The sequence below is a fragment of the Eptatretus burgeri genome, chromosome 4, assembly GCF_056783735.1.
Source record: "Eptatretus burgeri isolate ZD-2024b chromosome 4, Ebu_testis_v1, whole genome shotgun sequence".
NCBI lineage: Eukaryota > Metazoa > Chordata > Myxini > Myxiniformes > Myxinidae > Eptatretus > Eptatretus burgeri.
The window spans coordinates 42,526,100-42,533,647 of record NC_140964.1 but is presented as its reverse complement, the minus strand read 5'-3'; positions in this window follow the sequence as shown (position 1 = coordinate 42,533,647).

Here is a 7,548-nt window from a genome sequence, read left to right as displayed (position 1 = left end):
TTTTGTGTAAAATTGCATTGTGTTTCTCTTCTTTTCTATGTGCTTTTGGTGGAATTGAATATGTGTGCTTTCCGTTCATCGCGAATAAATGTGCTTTGTGTTGAACTGTTTCCCGCTTCGCTTCGTCATTTCTTTCATTGAATCCTCATCTTGCTTCACGTAAAGGGTTGGTAGTGGGCTGAATACGCCCGATAATTAATTGAACCGTCGAGGCCGACGATAACACCGCTCGGTTATCCCGATAGTACGGAACGGGTCGCTTAAGTGGCCCGTGTCCGAAGTCGACCTGCGGCGAGGTGCGATCGCCCGGTCTACCCTCCGTGTGGGTACTTAGGTAGGTCGAATTTGGCGAACAACCCTATCCCACGCGGGGGCCGATTGGCTCGATCGCGGTGAGACCGAAAGGTCCACCCGTGACTGGTTCCCGGCGTTAGTCCGAGAGGGTCACGACTGGATTGTCCGTCCGGTGGGCGACGTGCCGCGATTCGAGTTACGTGGCCGTCAGCACGCCGGCGGGCGCGAATCCGTAACACTGGTGTCAGGTCGTGCGATACAAACCCATCGCCCTCCTCACGGCACTGGTAACGGAGAACGGGAAAACGGGCTCTCCTGTCTCCGGTTAAATTCACGGGAATCGGTCCAGGGGTGAGAGAAGCGACCCCCGATTCCCTCCAAATTACGAGCGATTCAAATTAACCCTTCACGAGAAGCAAGATGGCGTCTCAAGGCGAGCGGGAGCCGGGGGTATTAGAAATGGATGTAGAATGTGTAGAATCCATGGCTCAGGATGGAATCCCCGTGCAGGAAATGTTGATTGTGCAGGAACACCGACTCGCCCAACTGAACCCAGAGCCCGAAATAGGTGCGGCAGCGGCCGCGGTGTATGACACCTCCCCCCCCCTCTCCACCAAAACCCGCCGACCCTTGCCGAAACGGCTCACCCAAGCGCACCCGACATGGCCCAGCTATGCGCCATGCTGGCGGCAATGACAGCGAGAATGGATGCGAATACACAAAAAATGGATGCGAATACACAACAAATGAACGAAAAGATGGATGCGAATACACAACAAATGAACGAAAAGATGGATGCGAATACACAAAAATTGGATGCGAATACACAACAAATAAACGAAAAGATGGATACAAACACAAACAAAATGAACAAGCAAATGAGGGAGGAAATGAAAGAGCTGCGGGGTGAGACGCAGAACATGGGCCGATGCCTGCAGGCGGGCATGAAGGCCGTGACCAGGGAGCTGGGAATGGCGACTCCATGTGTGGGAGCAAACGAGCTGGAAGGGGGTGCAACGGCTGACAGGCCCGCGGTGGAGGCGGGTAAAAAAATAATTCGGGGGGCGTGTTGGGCGAGGGTCGTGACAGAGGAATCGACGGTGACCAAAAGGGAAAAATTAAATGGGGAGACCAAAACGTGTGAGACGAGACACGAGGTGACGACGACAGAAACTTATAAATGTATAGAGACACGGGAGACAGAAAAAATAGAGGAGAGACTGCACGATGAAGACGGGGAAAGTGACGCACACACACACACGGAGGTAGTGGAGGATAATGGGGGTGAGCTGGGGGACTGGGTAGAGACCCAGTGCGAGCACCTGGATGGCCTCCTCCAGGAACGAGGGGAGGGAGTATGCCCCCCTGAGGCGAGTCACGACCAGGTGAGTTCGGTCGTGCTTTGCGAGGTTGAGGGGACGAGTGCTGCGAACGGATGCACGGAGAGCTTGGGGGGTATGGAGGCCCCGGAGACCCTTGTGGGGACACGAATCCCCAGTGTGGTTGTCCCTGTGTGTGTGGTGCAAGGTGTGAGTGCGTCCCCGTGTGTGGAAGCGACCCCGTGTGTGAGTGGTGTGGTGGCGATGGTGCCGGAGTACGTGCTTCCCAGCACGCCGTGTGTGGGTGAGGCACCGTGTGTGAGTGAGGCCGTGTGTGTGGATGAAACGGCCTGTGTGAGTGAGGAACCGCGGGTGAGTGCCCCCGCGTGTGTGAGTGAGGCACGGAGTGTGGATGAGGCACCGCGGGTGAGTGCCCCCGCGTGTGTAAGTAGTATGGTTTGTGTGAGTAGTGAGGCACGCGTGAGTGAACGGCCGAGTGCAAGGGAGACCGTGTGTGTGAGAGAGCGGTATGTAAGGGAGATGTCGGTTGGCATGCGGGAGCACGCAGCCGCGCCTCCCGGTGTGAATGTGATGGAATGGAGTGTGAGCGTCGTAACACGCAGGTGTGCGTGTGTGGAATGGCGACGACGACGACATGTGAGTAAAGAAAGCCGAGCAGCGGCTGTAGTTGTTTCGAGGACCGTGCCGGGTTCACCCAGCAGTGAGCACGAGGTTCGTGCTGTGCAACGCACGAGACCGCCACGTGCTCGCTTGCGAGAGTGAAGTCCCGGTCCGGAAACGCCAGCGGTGGATTTGCCGATCCCGCGGACGGACAAAGTTTAGGCAGGATAACGGATTTGGACCGGACGGGTTCTCCACGCGATCGTGTGTGTTAAGCTCCAACGGGCAAAGCACATGTGTTCGCGTGGGGAACCCCTCGAGACGTGGGGCTTGTGTTTTTTTATGCGCACGGTGACGCCATGGCTGCACGTGGGGTTGGAATTCGGCAGGAGGGGTATCTCTGCCGGATGGTACCGTCCAAGGAGGGACGAGGAACACGTGCAGCTGCATGACGTCACGGGCAGGTGCAAAGTGCGCGAGCTCTGAGTTGCTGCGCAGGTGCTGCGCATGAAAAAAAACAAAAAAACAGTAAGCCTCACTTTCGGGTGCACAGGATTCCTGGGCAAGGGGTGGAAGACCCCCTTCACCTGGGCACAGGATGGAAACTAGTTAGGGGGAAGGGTTAGCTTAGCTAGACCGACTTCATGGGGCAGGGGTAAGTCCTCATGGAGTCCGTGGAATGGATTAGTTAGAGGGATTGTAGCCAGATTTAGGATGGGAAAATGGGATTATTTGGAGACAGAGACAGACTTGTGGATGTGTAGTGGGGACGTAGCTTAGCTACGTAGTGTTAAAAGGAACGTGCTATAGAGTAAGGGACGACGTGGGAGCACGAGTTAGTTAGGGGATGTAGTTAGAAGGATGGCAGAGTTCAGCGGTGAGTGTGTTGAAGAGTTGTCGGTGAGTGAAGTGGAAGCATGTGCTTGGTGAGTGAGTGAGGCCAGCGCGTCTGTGTGAATGGAGTGAATGGGGAATGCATGGTGCGATGAGTGATTGGGGGGAGGAGTGACTCCCGCCCAAGGGACCCCTGGGTAAGAGTAAAGTGAGTTAGCTGGGTTAGTCAAATTAACAAATATGGAAGTCGTTTTGTTGTTGGTGGGTGTGTAGGCTCGAAACCCGTTTGGAGGGGTGCAGGAGCCCTGTTGACGGGCTTGGGAGCGTGGCTGCGAAAGGTGAGTATCGCTGAGTGGGTACCCCGGGCACCAGGCTAGTCGGCCGTGGTAGGCCAAGGGCCCATGGGGGGCCGGGATAGCGTAGTGGGCACGGGTGCGCCTGCTTGGTGCGGGGGCCCGGGGCGCCATGAGCCGCGTGGGCAGTGTTGTGGGCAAGGGTGACCCTCGAAAAGGGGCCTGGGAAGCCAGCCTGCCACGTGTGCATTTCAGGGGAGGTGCCATGGGGGGCACTCCCCGGTGTTAGGGAGCTGGTAGGCTCGGAGGCAGTGTAGTGCCCGGGGGTGCCATAGCGGGAGATTCGGCAGAGGGTCGTGCCTGCCAAAGGGAGCCACGTGTCCCAGCCAGGAGACCGTGTGAGGGCACGGAGAGAAAATTGGGGGGCGAGGCCCGAAATTGTGAGGACACCAACACAGGCGACGGGAATCTGGGTTGTTAGAACCAATAGTTTAAGCGAGAGGCGCTTGTTGAAAGCCCCGGGGTAGTTTAGCAGTTAAATGGATAGGGTAGAATAGGAGATGTACCCCTCCGCACCATCCATCCCCTCGCTCTCGTTGTGGGCCGCTGGACCCACTTTGGTTATAGATCGCTGAACTCTGGGGAGGCCATTCTGAGGCTTGAGTTGGGCCTCGACACAGGACGCTAGCTCTCCCTTATTCCCCTCCGGGAAGGGAATGTAGGGGTTGGGAGTAGGCTAGGTGACAGGATAGGTTAGCCGAACAGAGACGATAAAGGCGGTTAGGGGACGATTTATAGAGGGGAAGTAAACATAAAAATAAAAATAATAATAATTAAGTTGGGGCTAAATTGGGGTTTGACAAATTATGTTATGGAGTGGGTATGTACAGTGACAGGCAAAGGCGATAGGTTGGGAGGGAGACAGGTAGGTAGGTCCGAGCCCGACTTCCAAGTGGCCAGCACCACCGCACTCCCTCCACCAACCTCCACGGAACGGCAATGGCTGGCCAACTTCATCGGCTGGCCGTGTTTTGCTTCAAGGCGGAGGCCGGCCAACTTCATCGGCAGCTGTTGTTTTGCTGCAAGGCCTGTGCCATCGGCTGGCCGTGTTTTGCTTCAAGGCCTGTGCTGGCTGGATCGTCTGCAGCTGCTGTGCTGCAAGGCCTGTGCCGGCCCACTTCATCGGCAGCTGTTGTGTTGCTGCAAGGCCTGTGCCGGCCGGATCATCTGCAGCTGTGGTACTTCAAGGCCTGTGCCGGCCAGTTCATCTGCCGGCTGTGTTTGCCTGCAACGGCCTTCTTCTGCGGGCTGTGTTTGCCTGCTTGCCTTTGCCATGCCATGCCCACTGCCCATGTTCACCAGCCCCGTTCAATTCTTGCTTTGCCCCACCCCCCTGTTCATTGCCATGTGCGCCAGGATCAAGGCAACAGTTTGCAAGCTGCAAGAACTGCCCCGTTGGCAGCTACAACACGGGCCTGCAGTGGCGGCCCGTGCACCGTGTTTGTGTTCATCCATCCATTCGTTGTGTTCATTGCGTGTGCCACTTGAGCTGGCACGGAGACTGCATTTGTGCAGCCCATGCTCCGTTGTGGTTCACTACGTTCAGTTCAAAAGGGAAGGCCGTGGACTGCGTGTGAGCAGCCAGCCACGTTCCCTGTCACCTGCCTTGTTTTGAGCCAGAGACTGCATGCGAGCAGCCTGGCTCCCTGCTAACTGCTTTCTTTTTGCAGAGTTCAATGATCCTGGGCCATGGTTTAGTGTAAAATTTGTAAGTTAAGGTTAAGATGTACTGTAAATATGAGTGCGCCCCCGGCATGTCTGTCCTAGCGCCGGCAATTTTATTTAAGTCGTCCGTGTGAGTGAGTTTGTTTAGGTAGTTACGCAGCCCTCAGGTTATTTATTTTGGGGACACGAATACCATGAATGTCGCACTCAGGGATCCGTAGGTAAAATGTACTAGGGGAAAACTACACATGATGGCACACGAAAATTTGACGACTCGGGACGAGTCTGTAAAAAGGGGAGGGAGTAGTGTTGTGGTTACCAAATTCGCAAAACACCATTCAGGTCCCTTAGGTGAGATATCTCGGTAAGTATATGTGTAGTTAGGCCCAAACCCGTTGTCTAGTGGGAATACATGTCATTTATGCGTGCTGCGACTCTTCAGGATAGCCGTTTTTCTTTTACTATCTTTATTTTGGACCAACCGCCATTGTTACCACCATCAACAGTCGTCACAACATCAACCACCCACCACAACGCCGCTTCACCACAACAGCCACGACCTTGACCGTCAACCCTCGCAACCGTCGCATCGCCACCGTTCTTGCGCCGCTTGTGGGTGCCGGTATTGGACTCGTGCAGGGCGCGCGCCGAACAGAGTGTACAAAACCACGGATTTTCCGCTCCAAAAACGGATCAAAAACGACACACGCCCACTTTTGTTCCGTCCAATCGGTGAGCGAGGGGCGATTTGGCCCCGCCTCCAGGGCGTTGGAGGGCGATCGCTATATGCAAATTTATGGATCAAAATGGATTCACGCCCACTTTTTCTCGGGCCAATGGGGAGCGAGGTGAAAGGTCGAAGGCAGGGGGTCAAAGGCGAAGCCACGGGGCTTATATAAGCGGCTGCGTTCGTCAGTCCAGTGAGTTAAGACTTCGCAGTCGGTGGAGTTGGGAAGATGAAGCAAGAAGGAGCTGGTCGTCGTCGTCGTGTGCGTTGGAGTCGGAGCGAAGAGGACGGAGCTGTGGAAAGGCGGCGAGGGCAGACGAGGGGGTGCTCGCGTCGTGCCGGGAGCTGCACACCAGGGAGGCCGACGGCGCGACCTGGTCGAGGTGGAGACGCTCGTCGCAGGACTCGAGGCAGAGTAAAAATCCTCCTTTCCCCCGAGCATCAGCAACCCCCTCCTGTTTCCCCCCGCGCTGAGATAGTGCGACCAAGGGGGCCCCCTTCCCACCCCCTACCAGACACTGTCCGCGAGGCCCGCGGAGTTGAGGCACCATCGTCGCTCCGCGTCTCATCACCAGACGGGTAGGCCCGACCCGGTCTCGGCCTCAGGCCCGCCTCATCCTTGAGGGTGTTCTTTTTCTTGGTTTTGGGTATGTGTTGTCGGCGCCGTCTGTGAAGTAAAATTGTATAAGTGTTGCCGTGTGCTCGCGTAGTCGGATAGCTCTGCATTGTGTCTTCGCTTTTACATTTGCTTTTTGTGTAAAATTGCATTGTGTTTCTCTTCTTTTCTATGTGCTTTTGGTGGAATTGAATATGTGTGCTTTCCGTTCATCGCGAATAAATGTGCTTTGTGTTGAACTGTTTCCCGCTTTGCTTCGTCATTTCTTTCATTGAATCCTCATCTTGCTTCACGTAAAGGGTTGGTAGTGGGCTGAATACGCCCGATAATTAATCGAACCGTCGAGGCCGACGATAACACCGCTTGGTTATCCCGATAGTACGGAACGGGTCGCTTAAGTGGCCCGTGTCCGAAGTCGACCTGCGGCGAGGTGCGATCGCCCGGTCTACCCTCCGTGTGGGTACTTAGGTCGGTCGAATTTGGCGAGCAACCCTATCCCACGCGGGGGCCGATTGGCTCGATCGCGGTGATACCGAAAGGTCCACCCGTGACTGGTTCCCGGCGTTAGTCCGAGAGGGTCACGACTGGATTGTCCGTCCGGTGGGCGACGTGCCGCGATTCGAGTTACGTGGCCGTTCGCACGCCGGCGGGCGTGAATCCGTAACAATATATATATATATATATATATATATATATATATATATATATATATATATATATATATATATATATATATATATATATATATATTGTGGGCCAGGGACCAGTGGCAAGAATGACCGCTAGGTGGGGAAGTTTACGCCGTCTCCCACCAGGCTCCCAGAATTGTCGGCCGTCGCTCACGGATAACTCCGTGAGGTGGCGGGTCGCTTAACCGACCGTGGACGCCAATACCTCCACCGCGTAGCATAGGGTCTTTTTGTCTCGAACCAATTTACCTAAGTAACCATGCGGTGTCATCTACCAGGGAACCACGCCCTCGGCACGTCTTGCTCGAACCGGGTCACTCTTCCGACTGCGGTAGAGTTCCAACTACCGACTACCAACTCCGGTTCGGGTGCAGTCGAGCGGAACTGCCAAAGCCGTGCTGGCTAGGATGAGCAGATTAACGGGAACAAA